This window comes from Sus scrofa, chromosome 9 (genome assembly GCF_054392235.1).
Source record: "Sus scrofa isolate SSC_HxYL_T2T_F1_AM1 chromosome 9, Sscrofa_HxYL_maternal_Yorkshire_Landrace_v2.0, whole genome shotgun sequence".
In the NCBI taxonomy this organism is placed as follows: Eukaryota; Metazoa; Chordata; class Mammalia; order Artiodactyla; family Suidae; genus Sus; species Sus scrofa.
In genome coordinates this window covers 131,022,877-131,042,643 of record NC_139391.1, presented here as the reverse complement: position 1 = coordinate 131,042,643, position 19,767 = coordinate 131,022,877, and the positions used below count along the sequence as shown (strand labels likewise).

The 19,767-nt window shown below is 38.4% G+C and overlaps 1 non-coding gene across 1 annotated transcript; it reads right to left on the bottom strand.

Annotated features, from left to right (window-relative positions):
• Nucleotides 1-5,184: 5,184 nt before the first annotated feature.
• On the bottom strand, nucleotides 5,185-5,291 carry LOC146400189 (U6 spliceosomal RNA). Its single transcript, XR_014816998.1, has one exon. It is a non-coding gene; the product is annotated as a U6 spliceosomal RNA (small nuclear RNA).
• Between the last annotated feature and the right edge of the window lie 14,476 nt (nucleotides 5,292-19,767).

Here is a 19,767-nt window from a genome sequence, read left to right as displayed (position 1 = left end):
CTTCTAATTTCTTTGACCCTCTCTAGCTCAGTCTCTTTTGTTGCTTCTTATTATCACTCCAAACTCTAACTTTTATAATGTCCCAGGGTTTAGTCTTAGGACCTTTTTCCCTCTTAATTTATATCCTCTTCCTCAGTGATCCTATTCAGTCACATGGCTATAAGCACTACCCATATGGTGACAACTCCCTATTTTCTCCAGACTTACAGACTTCTATAAGTTTCTGGAAACTTAAAGACCTCTCCAAACTTATATCCAACACCCTATTCAGTCTCTCCACTCGGATGTCTAATGGGCATCTCAAATATAAAATGCCTAAAAAGCATCGTCATCTTTGAAATGTAAACAAAGAAAAATACGTGATTCTTAACTATAATTTGTAGTTGTGATATCTATATGGCTCTATTAGACCCAGCTAAAAGAAAGCAGTCTTTCTAATTACTTAAAACTGTGTAAATAACTCAAATTTAAAATTAATGCTTTAAGTATATGTTCATGTATGTTTGATTATACATTCGCTTGGTAAGAGTCTACAATTAACCAGACTCAGCAATTCTAAGAAACATAAGACATAGACCCTATCCTCAAATAACTCAGCATCTAGTAGGAGAGACACACACACACCAAATGTAGTGCGGCCGATGAGAGAAAGGCCACAGAAATAACTTTCCCTTGAGGGCCATTATTAATGACACACTATGGAATAGCATCTCTCATAAGCCTCCACTTTTGACAGCATTAGTCCCGGAAATTAGAAGAGGGGTAGGTAAAATCACAACTGTGCTAATATCCAACAATCTCATAAAGTTTGTATGTGTTAGGTACTACGCTAAGTATTTTATAAGCATTGTCTTATTTAATCTTTTTTTTTTTTTTTTTTTTTTTTTTTTTTTTGTCTTTTTGCCATTTCTTGGGCTGCTCCCACGGCACATGGAGGTTCCCAGGCTAGGGGTCGAATCGGAGCTGAGCCACTGGCCTACGCCAGAGCCACAGCAACACGGGATCTGAGCCGCATCTGCAACGTACACCACAGCTCATAGCAACGCCGGATCCATAACCCACTGAGCGAGGCCAGGGATCGAACCCATAATCTCATGGTTCCTAGTCAGATTCATAACCACTGCGCCATGACGGGAACTCTGTGTCTCATTTAATCTTTACAACCTTATAAGGAAGTTACTACCATCATTATCACCATTTTATGGATTAGAAAATAGAGGTTTAAAGCATTTCAACACTTGCCTAAGTCACCCTCAAGCAATAGGGTGGGCAAATTCATGTCCTTAACCACAATTTTAAACTGTCTTCTCACAACTGGTGGTCTGTCTTGCTTTAACTAATAAAAATCAGGATAAGGTTTTCTTCAATATTTGCTCTAAAATAAGATAATACATTTATGAATAATCCAAATAGTGAATATCCATTACACTTTAATGATAATCCCCAGTTACTAAACATAGTTGGATAAAAAGGACTACAGCCTAGGAAGTTGTACAATGTTGGGTTCAGTTTTTCAAAGCTCATAAAAACACGGCAGCAGCAAAGACTGTTCATTTCAAGTTTCCCACTGATTACCTTTGGAAATAAGTTCTTAGTTCTAAAGCACACATCCCGTATTTTGAGCTTTCTCTTATTACTATGAATAGATGAGTTAAGATGGAAAAATCATCAGACTTGCAAAGGCTAAGAGACTAGAAGTCAAAGCCTGAAGGGATACAGTCTTCCAAATTTATTATCTGTGATGCACTGATTTATCACATATGGTGGGAATTTAAACCAGATGTGTGCTTCATGGAAGAGGCCATCCCATGACTGGAGAGTGGAATGTGACCTCAAGTTGAAAGTAAAGGATCAGAACTTGTAGGTGGTTCCGAAGTTTCCTTTTATGCCAGTCGTATAATAAAATAAAATTCTCCAATCATCTTTTCAAATTAACTGAGACTTCATTTCTTAATCTGGAAGTTATTGAAGCTTCTGGCTTTTGAAATGCAGTTATTTTCACCGAAATGCAATTATATTTGATAAATATTTCAAAGATCTAAGGTTTCTGAGTAACTTTTACTTAATCTAAAGCAAAATATCCTTGGAAAATACAGCTCTGATATGTAAATATTAACATTTAACACATCCCCACTTTCTCTATTCTCATCTGGAATTTCAGACACATCCCATTTCAATAGTTAGAATCCAATAACACATCTTTGTCTGACATCTGCTTTTCTTTAACTGAAACTATAAAAAACGTCTATTCTTTCAAGTCACGTTTAAGTATTGAAAGTAATTTCATTTTAAGGATGAATATATCTCAGGGGAAAAAAAAGATTGTTTTCAACATTAGCCTAATGTATCTACCTACAGTTATATAATCTTTATATTTTTCAAAAGTTCAAAATCATCAGTAGAGAAAACATTTCTCATAATAAGAGCTTTAGTTTGGAAACAGTCTTGGAACAAAACATATACAATATAGAGTAACTTTGCAGTCATTCCTCTAGTTTTGAGGGGAAATTATCTTTAAAATCATAAGTTAAGCAAAGATTTTTCTCTCAAAAGTACTTGTGATTTAGTTTTCAGTTTATTTATACTATATATTTATGTGACTAGATAAATTTTCAAAAATAATCTCATCAATTTAGACAGTTTCACAGGAGAACAGCTCAAGACAATGATCATACCATGGAGACACCCACGCATGCACACATACACACAAGCTGACCAGCAAAGAGAGTTAAGAGAGTTAATTTGCTTACAGCTAGAGTGATCATTGATAGTGTAAGAGAAGCAGAGAAGGAAGGTCCCTCTCTCTATATAAGGAGTTATCAGTTGGAAACTAGACACATGCCTGGAAGAAGCTACCTGAATGTCTTATTGCATGTCTACAAACTGCCAAAACAATTTGTTCATTTCTTTAACTTGCCTCAAATGTGTATTCAACAACCATTGTGTTCTGGACACTCCTCCAGGCATGAGAGGGAAAGAAAATAAAAAGATGTATACATGTCTTGCTTAACAAGCTTAAGGTCATATTTCTTTTTCTGGGAGGGGGGATTTCATTATTTTTATTATCAGTAATCAAAATATTTTTGAACTAGCAACAACAACAACAACAAAAAGACAAAAGACAAAAAAAATAAAAAAATTAAAAAAAAAAAGGAGTTCCCGTCGTGGCGCAGTGGTTAACGAATCCGACTGGGAACCATGAGGTTGCGGGTTCGGTCCCTGCCCTTGCTCAGTGGGTTAACGATCCGGCATTGCCGTGAGCTGTGGTGTAGGTTGCAGACGCGGCTCAGATCCCGCGTTGCTGTGGCTCTGGCGTAGGCCAGTGGCTACAGCTCCGATTAAACCCCTGGCCTGGGAACCTCCATATGCCGTGGGAGCGGCCCAAGAAATAGCAACAAGAACAACAACAAAAAGACAAAAGACAAAAAAAAAATAAAAAAAATAAAATATTTTTGAGTGACTAATATGTAGAGTTTAGGCAGAGGCTTTGCACATTTCTTTCTTGTGGAGGTAAAAGTTAACATGTTGCCAGTACCTGTTAACTGTATAATTGTATATACTCTTGTAGCCAACACGCCAGTCAAGATGTAAGACATTCCCTTCACCCCTAGCCTTCACCCCTAGAAAGTTCCTTTATGTCCTTCTTTAGTCAATCTCCCTTCCCAAATAGGCAACCATGGTTTTGGCTTTTTTTGTTTTGTTTTTTTGTCTTTTTAGGGCCACACCTGAGGTATATGGAGGTTCCCAGGCTAGGGATCTAATAAGAGCTATAGTTGCCAGCCTACACCACAGCAATGCCAGGTCCAGGCTGCATCTTCGACCTACACCACAGCTCACGGCAACACTGTATCCTTAAACCGCTGAGCGAGGCCAGGGATCAAACCTGCTACCTTACAGTTCCTAGTTAGATTCATTTCCGCTGTGCCAGGACAGAAACTCCGTAGGTTACCATGTTCTGATTTCTATCACTATGGGTTAGTTTGTTTGCTCTTAAAGTCACATAAATGGAATTATGCAATAAGTATTCTTTTGTATCTGATTCTTTTACTTGGTACAATGTTTTAGAGATTCATCCATATTGTCCTTATTATTAGTTCATTCTGTTTTATTACTGAGTAATATTCCTGTGTATAAATATACAAGATTTTTTTTCAAAAATCTATTATCCTGTTGATAAACATTTGTATTTGCTTCCAGTTTTTGTTTTGTTTTGCTTTGGGTTTTTTTTTGGGGGGGGGGGTAGAGCTGCTATTAACATTCTTGGTCAAGTTTTTGTGAATGTGTATTTTCCTTCTCTTGGATAAATACCTAGGATTGGAATTGCTGGGTCATTAGGCGGGTGTATAATTTTATAAGCTCCCAAACAGTTGCCCAAAGAGGCTGTATTATTTTATACTCTCAAGAGCAGTGTATGAGAGTTCCCCCTATACCACATTCATGCCAACAATTGATGTTAATATTTAGTTTTAGCCATTTTAGAGAGTGTGAAGTAGAATTTCAATGTGGTTTTAATTCATATTTATCTGATGACAAATCATGTCAAGTTGCTTTTCATGTGCTTATTGGCCACTAATATGCCTGCTTTTGTGAAATATCTGTTCGAGTCGACTTAAGCTGCTGCAATGACAATGCATAACCCTTTTATTTTTTATTTGTAGGAGTCCTTTATATATAATCGTATAAGGATATAAGTTCTTTATCATATATATATAGGAATATTCTCAGTTTATGGCTTACATTTTTAATGGGCTTTATTTTTTAGAAGAGTTTTAGGTTAACAGCAAAACTGACAAGAAGGCATCAGTATTTCCATATACTCATGCCCCTACACAGTCTCCCTCACAATCAACATTCTGCACCCTAAGTCCATGGTTTATATTAGGGTTTTCAATGAATTTGGATGATTGTATGATGTGCATCTACCATTATAGTATCGTACAGAGAGTTTCAACGCCCTAAAATTCCTCTATGCTCTGCCTTTACATGCCTCTCTTCCCCGAACTCCTGTCAACCACTGATCTTTCTACTGTTTCTGTACTTTTGCCTTTAGATTGTTCTAATTAAAGAATGATATATGTATACACTGTGAATAGAGTAACACAATCAAGCTAATTAAAAAATCCGTCACTTCACAGGTTACTATTTTTTGTGTATGTGGTAAGAATACTTAAAATCAGTTGTCTTAAAAACATGGACTACTTCTTGAATTTGCATGTCATCCTTGTACAAGGGCCATGCTGGTCTTTTCTGTATCATTCCAATGTTAGTACATAAGCTGCTGAAGTGAGCACTCAAGATTTATTTTTTCTATACATTTTTCTAGTTGTTCCAACACCATTTGTTGAAAAGACTTCCTATCTTAATGAGTTGACTTGGCATCTTTGTAAATATTTGATTAACCATATATGTGTGCAGGTCTGTTTTTAATTTTACTATTCTGTTCTACACACACACATGCGTGCACGCGCGTGCGCGCACACACACACACACACACACACTGTGCTGTATGATCCAGGCTGGATTCATTATTATAGTTTTGCTATAATTTCCATATTAATTATAATGATATCCATTTTGAAAATCCCATTTTACAAAACTAAAACTGAAATGTTTTCACGGGTCCCTAAAAGTACGGTGGGTCCAAGGCACTTGCCTTCTGTGCCTAAGGATAATTGGCTATGGTAGAGGAAAAGCTAGCTTCTACACCTGTACCATGTCAGAAACTAGGCACAGAGGCCTATGAAATTACTCTATGAGCACAGGCTGGACTCGTAGCCCCTGAAAGCAGCAATTATTGAGTACCCTGTGATAGGTTACTTTTAATACTATATTTTCACTATTTTATCCCTGCCCCTTCAGGAAAGATGTTTTAAATGTTATGATCCTGATTCAGTTTGTCTATGGGGATTTAAGGAAAATATATCATCAGTCAGGGTTCTTGGTTGTAAGCAACAGAAGCTGACTTTGGCTGACCAAGTGGAAAAAGAGTTTCATTAAAAGGTATGAGGTAGTTGACAGAATGGTTGGAACGATGAAACATTAGACTCAAGGCTAAGCTTTTAGGAAGATTGCCCAAAACCATGTCCCATGAGCAGGTCTAATGAGGAAAATATTGCCACCACCAGGCACTAGAAGTTACAGTTCACCTCACTGCAGTTCTGTGCCAGGAAGGCAGTTGTATGATTATTGCTCTAGTCATTAGCCTCAGTGTCTTATTTGTGCCAAGAATTCACTCTTGCGGCCCCCTGTACAGCTTGTAGAGAATAAAAGAATGAATGTTTCATTAATAATTATGTAAAAACACTTTGCTCATATAAAACCAACCAAAATGTCTGAAAAAGCAGAAAGTCAGGAGAATAGGGAATTTTCAATTTCTCAAGAATTTCTCAAAAAAAAAATAAACCTACAAAATACATGTACTCAAGGAGCTCATAGTTTTCTGAAGGATACATACATGTGCACAGCTACTAGTGAAGCCATTCTCCTCTTTCATATAAGTGAAATGCTTATAGGGGAGCAGAGAGGAAAAGATAATTTCAAATAAGGAGAATCTGAGCCTTAGATCTTAAAGAATAGGCAGGATTTTGGTAAACAGAGAATGGAACATTCTAGGATAGAGGGAACCAAGTGGGCAGATAAGCAGAGTTCCACTGCACGGTGTGTGCGAGGAACAGTAAGTGGTCTGTGAGTGGTGGAGGGGCTGTGATGAGAGGTGGCACTGAAGAGGTTCATGACTATTACGCTGAGGGACCCTTACTTCAATTTGAACTCCGTAGTTCACATTTTACTCTGGAAAATCCACTGTAGGTTTTGGGAAAAAAGGTAAGTAATATGGGACTCAACTTCATTTCTGTGCTTGAGACGGATTAGTTATCCCAGGTTGGAGGAGCAGTAAGAGACACTGGGGAAGGGCTCCAAGAGTTCAATGGCCTTTGGACTAGCTTACTCCAAGGTACTTTCTGACTACAGGAAAGACTTGATTCTTGGTTGGAGAAGGACCATTGGCAAAGAGATAGCAAATATTGGCCAAAGTATCTCAGGAACAAGGTCATAAGAACCTGGTCCAGGTGGTAATAGAGGGAGTGAAAAAGAATGCCGAGTTCCTTCACGGCTCAGTGGAAATGAATCTAACTAGTATCCATGAGGATGCTGGTTCGATCCCTGGTCTTGCTCCCTGGGTTGAGGATCTGGCGTTGCTGTGAGCTGTGGTGGAGGTTGGATCCTACTTTGCTATGGTGTAGGTTGGCATCTATAGCTCTGATTGGACCCCTAGCCTGGGAACTTCCATATGCTGTACATGTGGCCCTAAAAAACAAAAACAAACAAACAAAAAAAACAAAACAAACAAACAAACAAACAAAAAAGGAATGTACTTGAGAGACATATCAGAGAAAGAAGACCTGTGTGTTAATGTCGAACTGAATATGAGAAGTAAGGGAGAAAGAAGCCCTCAAATTTCCTAGGTGCTTGAGTACAACAGAATCCTCAGAGTTAAAGTTCAGGGATCTGTGGTCCTGCAGTCAGTAGATTCACTTGGATGCTCCTGAAAAGAAAAACTCTTGAGCGCTGTTTTATTAAAACAGTTTTTTTAACCGATGGGGAAAGCTTTAACCCACCAGGAAGCTTGTCCTTCCCTGTTCTAAAGCTTGAATTTGGTCTGGGGCAACTCTGTTCTGCAGAGACTCAACTTAGCAGGACACATAGCCTCAAGTCAGAACAGGGAACATAACCCTTAAGCCCTGGTGTTTTGTTTTGTTCCCTCTGGAGAGTCTGTTCTAGATAGGCTGATTTTGTTCTGTGATTCCTACCATCCCTCTTGCCCTTAAAACCCCCAACTGTCTCTTTTTATAAGGTTACCACTTTTCAAGTCTTGGGTCTGGGAGAATATTAGTACCAATAAAGGAAGGTGGGGAGGGTGTTATTTGTGAAGAGGATAAAGAATTTTATTTTAGCTGAATTGAGTGTGAATTAAAGGCAAGAAATCTAGGTGCAAATTTCTAGTAGTCCATAGGAAACACAGATCTGAATTCAGAAAAGAAATTGGGAAAGAGAGGTGCCGACTGGAAAGTCCTGGTTGAAAGCTGAGAGTTAAAGTTGCTGAAGATTCCAATGGAGAGCGGGTCTAGAGAGAGGTAGAGGGCTCTGGCTCTGAACCCTGGAGCTTGGTCACCTTCATGCAGTGCAGGGAGGAAGAAAGAGTGAAAGGATTCGAGAACAAATGGGGTGGTGAAGACGGATAAAAGAAAATCCAGGAGACTGTAGCCTCACGAAAGCAAGGGAAACAGTTTCCAAAAAAAGAGGATGACAGTCTATATTGATTGAAGTTTTCTAAGTTAAAGGGGCTTGCCAGTAATAACAGGCAGGCCAAAAGAAAGACAAAAAAATATGAAATGCAATTAGGCAGAAAGGAGATTCTTAGTAAGTCGCAGTAACAATTAAGGTTGTAAAAGAGGTTGCTCGCTTAAAAGAAAAAAAAGAGTCGGAGGGCATATCCTCTGTCAGCTGGGATCTTCAGTAACCTCAACTCTGTTTCCGACTAGGATTTTCCCATCTTTATTTCTTTTTTTCTAACTTCCCTTCAGATCTCATTCTGTGTTTTCTCTCTGCTTGATAGGTTCGAAGAAAATGGGCAGGCAGGAGAATGCCCAACATTGAAAGAAAGAGCTCAGGAAATGGTTCTAGGTTCATAATCTCTGATAGACTTAAATCTATGGCACTTTTGTAGCCCCCAATTTTAGGCCAAGTAAGATGGAAAACGTGCGATCTTTGGTTGGATAAGTGATTCTGTAACCCTGGCAATATACAGAAAATTATGATATAGCTTAAAGGTATTGAATTCTAATTTTTGTATTAGTTCTGGGAAATGTGTTGTAATTATTACGATAATCAGTATGTGGTTTTGTTGGTTATTTAAGTGTTCAGATAAACTATGCTTTTTACATTTGAAAGTCTATTCTGTCAGATATTTGAAATATTCGGAGATTATGTAAAATTTGAAAACAGTTTAAACTATTTTGGGGAAGTCAATCATTCTAAACACAATTAATTGAATATTAACCTACTAACAAGTAAAAGCGATTTTTTTAAAGTATTAGATTTATAAATAGAATATGTTGAACTCAAGAAAGAGGTTAAGGCTGCGTCCTCATGGATACTAGTCAGATTTGTTTCTGCTGAACCACGATGTAGGAAAGGAAAGCAGAAGACTGTGGAAGAAGGAGCAGTTATTTATCTAAGACGTGAAGGAAAAGAAAAAAATGTAAGGAGGTCTTAGAGGTGCCAAGAGGAAAAGCCAAAGAGATCATCTACTAATACTTTTGATCTCTGTAAAGCAGGAGGTTGGAGCTTAAATCATCTTTGGTTAATGAGGAGTTCCTAGAATGTAAGCTTTTACATAGCCTGCTGCCTCTGTCCTGAATGCATTACCCCATCAGATGACTCATTGCTTATCTTCAAGTCACCTTCTCAGGGAGTTCAGCCCTCAGCATGTCTAAAATCTCCTCCACCTGCTCCCTGCAGTCTAAACTCCATTACCCTCTCCTCTTTCTCTTTTTCCACAGCTCTTATCACCTTCAAATATACTAAGTATCTTACTTACTGTAAAAATGTCTTCCTTTCTGGAAGGTGTTTTCTCTATCGCTTTCCACTAAAATGAAAGGCCACAAGGGCAGGGGTTTTTTTGGTCTCTTTTGTTTACTTAGAACGATGGCACGTGCTCAACAAATATTTACTGAATGAATAAATAGAAAGGTTGATGTCAAATGGGGGCAGGAAAAAAGAAGAGACAGTTTTTGGAAAAGTAATAGTTGAAAGCAGGGCTGATATTCAGTTGGTTCAAAACTTTAAAATATTGATACACTTTTGTATCGGTTGGTAAATAGCTGTTGCCCCTGCACCCTCACTTTTCTCCCACATCGCCTCAGTCAGTTAAAGGGGAAATTTAGGGTGCAGGTGGGAGCCTCTCTCAGACCCCACTGTATCAGTTCAAGGTTGGTGCCTCTGATAGGGTAGTTAACATTTTGGAATATTCTCCCCAAATAGACAGTGCTAAGGACTCAATAAGGGATGACCAAAAAAGAATCCTGGGCAGCAGTATGGGCTCTTTGGGGGGCAAAAGTATGAATTTAGAGAAAGTCACATCAACAAAGCTCACTGACTTCTTCCAATAACAGCCGTCGGCTTGGGGACCAGCATACGGAAAGTGATAATAGAGCCAATCCAGAAAGGTCAGATGCAGACGCCAGAGTACAGGAGCTAGAGATTTAAAGTGCTAGGAGGGAGCATCTTTGGGATGGTTGATAATGGAATCCAGAAAAAGGGTTACATGTCCTTAGGAGCCTAATGGGCTGGAGACTTGGGAGGGTGCCAATGCTGAGGAAATCCAGAATGGTGGTCACTCTACTACCCAAGTGATCTGAGTTTGGGGGCTAAAAGGACAGAGGGACAGTATCTACCTCAATGATTTTTTTCCTGCTGTAATGGAAATCGGAGGACCTTCTCCTTTCGATATTATACTGAGACAGAACCTTTTTTTTTTTTAATCATGGATTGTCTTGAGCATATAATCATATGACATGCTGCTTGCCCTCCAGGTGCTCATCATCTATGGGAGAGGTGAGATTGATATTCTTCAAACAACACATGCCACTTGTAGATTATAAGCACGATTTAACTTAAAATTCCATGAAGCCAGTGTAAATCAGTGGGTAGTAGGCAGCATCTGGTCGTCACCTCCATCGTTCTCTTGGTCTCCATCAGCAGTATGTGCTGTGGTTTCAGATTCCCTACAGGAGTCTGCCTGCCAGGAAAGTGCTGCCTTGAGCTTGTGTTGGAAAGTGCTCAAACATATTTCAAAATTAATGATTAGCACCCATATGAGCTCCTGGCCACACCAGTCCCATTCCAAATTTCCTCATTGGAAAGAGAAGCTATAGTAATACTTATCCCTTGGCCAGTAACCATTCCTGTACCTGTCCTTTCACTTTTTAAAGAGATTTTGGGAGTTCCTGTAGTGGCTCGGCCGAACGAATCTGACTAGTAACCATGAGGACATAGGTTCGATCCCTGGCCTCACTCAGCAGGTTAAGGATCCGCCATCACTGTGAGCTATGGTGTAGGTCACAGACGAGGCTCAGACCTGGCGTTGCTGTGGCATAGGCCAGAGGCTACAGCTCCCATTCGATCCCTAGCCTGGGAACCATATGCTGCGGGTGCGGCCCTAAAATGAAAAAAAAAAAAAAAAAAAAAGAAGGTTTTGGTTTGTTGTTTGTTTGAATGTCATGAGCAATCTGTAAAAGAGATCCTGCTTTAATTTCTACTCTTGAATCCTGCTGTAATCTGTGTGATTTTAATTTAACTAGTGCCTGCTTCTTGGTCTAGCTACATGTTTGTCTTGCAATAATAGGTGATATCTCTACACAGGAAAGTACTCTTATTAAAGCTGTCTGTAGTTGAAAGTACCATATTTTTGTGAGAATATGTAGCAATAGCTCTGCTTGTATTGAGGGGGGATTATGGGGGGAGTGATATAGTTTCTCCTTAGCTTATTATAATTAGAGATATTTGTGTGAAAATAGAATCTCTGTTGCCTAAGCGTTGCTCAGCTCCTGCTGATCAGTTCTCACTCACAGGCATCTTCCTTTGTGATATAATAGTTAGCTGCTCTGGAGATGATTATCTTGTCATGGAAAAAAGAGACTTATGAATTTAGATGAAGAATGAGCAGCAGGAGAAAGAGAACTATGCCAAAAGCCAGCATTTCATCCAACTTAATTTTCCCTTGTCTTTTTAATACATGCTACAGCATAAAGTTGGATGTATCAGCTTAAATACTACAGTTGAATAATGACAGAAGGAAAATTTCAAGTAAAGGCAAAGTAAAAGATAAACTATTTGGACAGTTCAACTGTAGCACCAAAAAGAACTTTTTTTTTTTGTCTTTTTAGGACCACACCCATGGCATATGGAAGTTCCCAGGCTAGGGGTGGAGTCAGGGCTGTAACTGCTGGCCTATGCCACAACCACAGCAACACCAGATCCAAGCCGCATCTGCGAGTTATACCACAGCTCATGGCAATGCCAGATCCTTAACCCACTGAGCGAGGCCAGGGATCGAACCTGTGTCCTCATGGATACTAGTCATGTTTGTTGCTGCTGAGCCATGACGGGAACTCCCCCCAAAAGAACTTTTGATGAAATGTTGAGGTGATTTAAGAATCATTCAACAACAGGAAGCAGAATGTTGAGAGAGAAAGAGAATAGACTTTGTATCACAAAGACCTGGACTGAATATCACTTAGAAGTCATTGATTTTAGGCAGGCCATCTGACCCTTTTTGTTTTGTTTTTTAAATTATATATATGTATGTGTGTGTATATATATCCATTCTTTTTTCCCACATAGGCTATTACAGAATATTAAGTAGATTTCCCTGTGCTATACAGCGGGTCCTTGCCAGTTATCTATTCTTTACATAGTAGTGTGTACATCAATCCTCTTCACTCAATTTACCCCTCCCCCCCAACAGTTTCTCTTTTGGTAACCATAAATTTGATTTTGAAATCTGTCAGTTTGTTTCTGTTGCATAAATAAGTTGTTTTGTATCATTTTTATTAGATTCCACAAATGATATTGCATGATATTTATCCTTGTTAGATATACTTGACTTAGTATGATAATCTCTGGGTCCATCCATGCTGCTGCAAATGGCATTATTTCATTCTGTTTTTTATGGTTAATATTCTATTGTATATATGTACCACATCTTCTTTATCCATTCATCTGTGGGTGGACATTTAGGTTGCTTCCATGTCTTGACCACTGTAGATAGTGCTGCAGTGAACGTTGGAGTTGCTGACCGTTTTTGAGCTTCACCAATTTCATTAACTAAAAATGGGGCTAAATCTGTAGGTTTGTTTTCTGGGCTATTCAACTGGTATGTATTCACATGACCAAACCAGCTGTATACTGCCAATGTCTTTTCTGATTGGTCATTACATTCATTCATATAGGTCAGTGCCCTTTCTGTACAAGTTATTAAATATTCTGAATGTCATCTATGTTAGGACAGGAAAGACCATGCTGCAGTTACAAATTGTGAAATCTTAGTGGTTTAACACAATTAAATTATATTTTTTGCTCTCATAGATTCCAATGTGGACCTGGCAACTGTCCTCCTACTTGTGGCTTCCAAACCAAGAATTTATAGCAGGAGAGGGATGGAGGAGGCATACCAGTATTCAACTTCCTTAGCCCTAAAGAGACATGATATTTCTACTCAGTCCACTGACCAGAACATAGCCCTAACCTATCTTCAAGGGAGCCTGGGAAATGCACAGGAGGCTATGGAGTCATCGGTGAGCACTGTCCCAACCACATCAGTGCTTGCTTTGTGAGGATTAGCTGAGACAATGTATACAAAGGATTTACAATGTACCTGATGAGGCAGGTCAAACTACAAAGGCTTATTCAGGTTTAAGGTTTGATTTGAATTACAAGTTGGCTGAGATTATTTTCATTTTTACCTGTTAGCCAGCAAAGAAGCAGAAAAAAAAGGGTACATATGAAATTGATTAAAAATACAGGGTAGGAGTTCCCTTGTTGTGCAGCAGGTTAAGGATCTGGTGTTGTCACTATAGCAACTTGGGTCCCTGCTGTGGCGTGGGTTTAATCCCTGGCTCAGAAACTTCCATATGCAGTGGGCGCAGCCAAAAAGATGAGTACAGGGTAGTGCATGTTGAATGCAGCACCCCAGGGCTTCCACCTGCCTTGCTCCTTATGGAAGCACGTCTCATGTTCAGCTCATGTCTCCGCAGCCCATGTCGGGGAGGAATTTGCCAGATCAGACGAGCCTAGAACAGAGGTTTGCTGCCTTTCCATTATTTTAGGCTGGGCTGGGTTGTGGTAGTAAGAGGAGTGATGGGAAGTCAACATGTAAGGGTCCACTCCATTAGCATCGAGGGATTTCTTGCTGAGTCATAGGTACCTATCACATAATCCATTCCTTACTGCATCTTTGGGACTGGATTGATAAGAATTCCCCAAGTTCATACTTTATGTCTATGGTAGAATCATACTAGATGCTATAGGAAGATGCTAAAGAAAAAGAAATTCTAGACTCTTCTCATAAAGAATTTGTAATCTAAGTGATTGTCAGTATCAGTAAAGAAGTCACCTTAATAAAAGGCGAAACTGTATCTATGAAAGAAAGACAATTTTAAAATAGGGCAAGGTAAGACTCACAGACACAGAGAACAATCTAGTAGTTACTAGTGGGGAGAGGGAAGGGGGGATGAGCAATATAGGGGTAGGGAGTTTTTTTAAAAAGGGGTCATTATGGGATCATATGAAATCATGTGTGTGAAACTTTTAAACATTGTAAAGCACTACAGAATTTAAAGAATCAATAAAAATTTCTTTTAAAGTAAAAAAGGGCAGCATATAGGAAGATTGATTGAGAGGTACAAATGACTGAAAAATGAATGAAATGAAAGAATTGTTAGGAAAGTTAGTAGGCATTTGAAGAATATTTCAATTTAGGTTCAGGTACAAAAGGAGGGAATTTCAGATCGGATTTAATAACACAACTGGTCTTGGAGGCTGAAGAAATTTCAACCCAGTTGCTATGGACAAAGTTACGCTAGGAGTAGCCTGGGTGCGTGGGAATGGAATGCACTGAGATACATTCCTGGGGCTCCCCAGAAATCCCAAGGAAGACTGGGGAGACAGAGCTAAGGTCTTGCGGTTACCCAGAAAGGGGTTACTGAGGAAAAAGAAAAGTTGGAATTGATACAGTCATACCAATATGTTACAGGAATGTTTGTATTATATTACTGTTGCAGTTGTTATCTGCATATCATTCAGATCTTAATATTATAAACATTTCCCATATTCTGAAATACTTAAAATATCATTTGTAATGGATGTAAAATAATATTTCCCAAGTGTTAGATAACATGCAAAGTGTTTAGAAGCATATATTCTTTCAATTAATTTTTATATCTATATGAAGTAGGTACAGTTTTTGCCACTTTACAGATGAAAACTAGGAGGCTAGATGATATTAAAGTCACACAGCAAGTATGAGTCAGGATAAAACCTTAGTTTGTCTGATTTGCAAACGCATCCTCTAACTAGCATATTATACTGCCTTTGCAAACGTATCCTCTAACTAGCATATTATACTGCCTTTCCTACTGTATGTGATCATGTCGATGTGCCATCAGTGAATAAAATAAACCCCTTATTAAATATCAGTAGTTTTTAAAAAAATATCAATAATCTATGGTAAATATCCTTGCACATAATCATGTGTATATAAGATTTACATACATCTTTATACATGAATCCGTTTAACAGAGAAGATTTCTGTAGGATGAACTCCCTAAAAAGGAATTACTGGGAATTCCCATCGTGGCACAGCAGAAATGAATCCTGACTAGGCACCATGAGGTTGTGGGTTTGATCTCTGCCCTCGCTCATTGGCTTAAGGATCTGGCATTGCAGTGAGCTGTGGTGTAGGTCACAGACACGGCTCGGATCCTGCATTGCTGTGGTTGTGGTGTCAGCCAGCAGCTGCAGCTCCAGTTCAACCCTTAGCTGGAAACTTCCATATGCTGCAAATGTGGCCCTAAGAAGCAGGGGGTGGGGGGGGGGGGAATTACTGGTCATCAAAGGAATTTAATCAGGAGTTCCTGGTGGCCTAGTGGTTAAGAATCCAGTGCTGTCACTGCTGTGGCTTGGGTCATTGCTATGGCAAGGGTTTGACCCCTGGCCTGGGAATTTACGTATGCCACAAGCAAGGCCAAAAAAAGAGTTTAAACATTTGAAAGTTCTTGATAACAAAATCAAAATTTTCCACTGAAAAGTTTTATCAATTATACTTTCAACAATAATGCATTTTGTTTATAGCTTCCTTTGCTGTGCAAAAGCTTTTTGTTTGATGTAGTCCTATTTGTTTACTTCTGGTTTTGTTTCCTTTGCCTGAGGAGACATATCCTTCAAAATATTACTAATGACAATGTCAAAGATTGCACTGCCTATTTTTTCTTCTAGGTGTTTTCTGGTTTCAGAACTTACATTTAAGTCTTTAATTCACTTGAACTTATTTTTGTACATAGTGTGAGAGAGAAGTCCAGTTTGATTCTTTGGCACATTGCTGTCCAATTTTCCCAACACTATATATTGAAGACGCTGTCTTTTCCCATTGTATATTCCTGCTTCCTTTATCATAGATCGCCCATAAAAGTGTGAGTACATTTCTGGGCTCTCTATTCCGTTCCACTGATCGGTGCGTCAGTTTTTGTGCCAATATCATGCCTGTTTTGTTTTGTTTTGTTTTTTTCTTTTTAGAGCCACACCTGCAGCATATAGAAGTTCCTAACCTAGGAATCGAATCAGAGCTGCAGTTGCCGGCCTATGCCACAGTCACAGCAACACCAGATACAAGTTGCATCTGTTTCCTATGCTGCAGCTTGTGGCAACACAGATCTTTAGCCCACTGATCAAGGCCAGGGATCAAACCTGTTTCTTCATGGACACTTGTCAGGTTCTTAACTCACTGAGCCACAACAGGAATTCCCAATCATACAGTTTTGATCACTTAGCTTTGTATAGTTTAAAATGAGGGTGGTGACACCTCTAGTTTTGTTCCTCTTTCTCAAGATCATGTTGGCTATTTGGGTTTTCTGTGTTTCCATATAAATTTTAGAATTATTTGTTCTAGTTTTGTAAAAAGCGTTATTGGTGTTTTAACAGGGATTACACTGAATCGGTAGATTGCTTTGGGTAGTGTCGTCATTTTAACAATCTGTAAGCATCATAAATCTTTCTGTCTGTTTGTCTCATCTTCAGCTTCTTTCATCAGTGTCCTACAGTTTTTGGAGTACAGGTCTTTTACCTCCTTAGTCAGATTTATTCCTAGATATTTTACTCTTTTTGTAAGATTATAAATGGGATTTTTAAAAAATGTAAACTAACTTTCTGTTTTATTTATTTATTTTCTATTTTCACCCCGCTTTTATTTAGAAACAATGAAGATACATCATTGTAAACATTTTCGGTGTGCAGCGTGATGGTTTGATTTACTTATATTATGAAACAACTACTGCGTTAAGTTCAGCTAACATCTATATTCTCATAAAGATACAATAAAAAGGAAAGAAAGTAAAAAGGAAAAATATTCTCTTTGTGATGAATTTATACAATTTACTGTCTTGACAACATTCCTGTGTGTCATGCAGCAATATCAGCTATAGTCGCCCTGTTGTACATGACATCCCTGGTTCTCATTTATCTTGGGGGTTTGTACCTTTTGGCCACCTTCCTGCAATCTCTCCTCTCCCCTTCCTCCACCTCTTGGTAGCCATGTCTGATCTTTTTGTCTATGAATTTGCTTTTTTGTGTTTTGTTTTAAAACCCACATCTAAGTGAGATCATACAGTATTTCTCCTTCTCTGTCTCTGACTTATTTCATGTAGCCAATGTCCTCAAGGTGTAAATGGGATTGTTTTAATTTCCAACAGGTTGTTGTTAGTGTATAGAAACACAGCAGACTTCTAGATATTAATTTTGTATTTTGTAACTTTTCTGAATTCATTGAGAAGTCCTAATATTTTTTTGGTGGTCTTGAGGATTTTCTACATAGAGTATTATGTCATCTGCAAATAGTGACAGTTTTATTTTTTCTTTTCAATTTGGATTTCTTTTTTTTTCTTTTTCTTGTTTGGTTGCCTTGGCCAGGACTCCTGTACTATGTTGCATGAAAGTGGTGAGAGTGGGCCTTCTTGTCCTGATCCTGATCTTAGAGGAAATGTTTCCAGCTTTTCACCATTGAGTGTGATGTTAGCTGTGGGTTTGTCATATGAAGCCTTTATTATATCGAGGTATGTTTTATCTATTCCCATTTTGTTGAGAGTCTTTTCTTTCCTTTTCTTGTCTTCATTCCTTTCTTGTCTTCATTCCTTTCTTTTCTTTCTTCCTTCCTTCCTTTCTTCCTTTCTTTCTTTCTTTCTCTTTCTTTCTTTCTTTCTTTCTTTCTTTCTTTCTTTCTTTCTTTCTTTCTCTCTCTCTCTCTCTCTCTTTTCTTCCTTCCTTCCTTTCTTTCTTTTTTTTTTTGCCACATCTGTGACATATGAAATTTCCTCAGCTAGGGGTCAAATCTTAGCTGCAACCTACACCACAGCTGCAGCAACACCAGATCCTTCTCCTCCTTCGCCAGTCTGAGGATTGAACTCATGCTGCCACTGAGATAACACCAGTTCTTTAACCTGCTGGGCCACAGCAGGAACTCTGAAAGTTTTATTATAAATGGATTTGAATTTTGTCAAAAGATTTTTTTCTGCATTTACTGAGATGATCATAGGGTTTTAATCCTTCCATTTGATGTGATATACCACATTGGTTGATTTGTGGATATCAAACCATGCTTGCATCCCTGAGATAAATCCCACTTAATCATAGTGTGTGACTCTTTTAAGGTATTGTTCAATTTAGTTTGCTAATATTTCACTGAGGACTTTTGCATCTATGTTCATCAGTGATCTTGGCCTTTGATTTTCTTTTTGTGTGTGTGTTCGATATCTTTGGTTTTGGTATCATGGTGAAGTTGGCCTCATAGAGTGAGTTGAGAAGCATTCTTTTCTCTCCAAAAGCACAATTCTTTAACTTCTTTGTAGACATGAAGTCATCAAGGACTCTCCTGTTTGTGGTCCTGGATATGTGCTTATGTGTGTACGGGCAGAAGCAGAAAATGGGAGTGCTACTGTAAATATGAGTGAGATTTAGAAAGATGAAGGAGTGATGATGAAAAGTGACATTTTTCTAGACTCACAGATATAGAAAGCAAACCTATTGTTACCAAAGCGGAAAGGGAGGAGAAGGATAAATTAGGAGTTCAGAATTAACAGATACACACTACAATATATAAAATTGATAAACAACAAGGACCTATTGTAGCACAGGAAACTATATTCAATATCTTGCAATAATCTATAATATAAAAGAATCTGAAAAAATATATATAACTGAATCACTTTGCTGTATACCTGAAACACTACAAATCAACCATACTTCAAAAAAAAAGATATTTTTCCTCTTCTTTTTTTTTTTTTTTTTGGCTATGCCCACAGCCTGTGAGAGTTCCTAGGCCAGGGATCAAACATGCACCATAGCAGTGACCCAAGCCACAGCAGTGACAATGCTGGATCCTTAACCTGCTGTACCATAAGAGAACTCCAGCGATACCTTTCTTAATAATAATTGTTAAATAAAAATTTGAAAATATTTTGCATATTTCTTTACATTTTAGGAGAAATAAACACCTGCCAGAATTTAGTAAATAATGTCTAGAAAATATGTATAGCTCATGGGAGTCCCTGTTGTGGCTCAGGTCGGTTTGTAACCCGACTGGTATCCATGTGGTGTAGGTCACAGACATGGCTTGGATTCCGAGTTGCTGTGGCTGTGGTGTAGGCCAACAGCTGCAGCTCCAATTTGACCTCTATCCTGGGAACTTCCATATACCACAGATGTGGCCCTAAAAAGCAAAAAGCAAAAAAAAAATATATGTATATCTCATGAAGTAAACAAAATAAGTTTATTTTGTGAAGAATAATTTAAATGTTCTTGGAAGTATTAAAATTACTTAAAACTAGTGGGATGTTTTTTGTAAATAGTGCAATGCTACCCTAATGGCATCTGTTCGACAGACTTAGGCTCAGTATCAATGAGGAAGCTACGTGAATTCCTAACTCCAGATAAAAATACCCA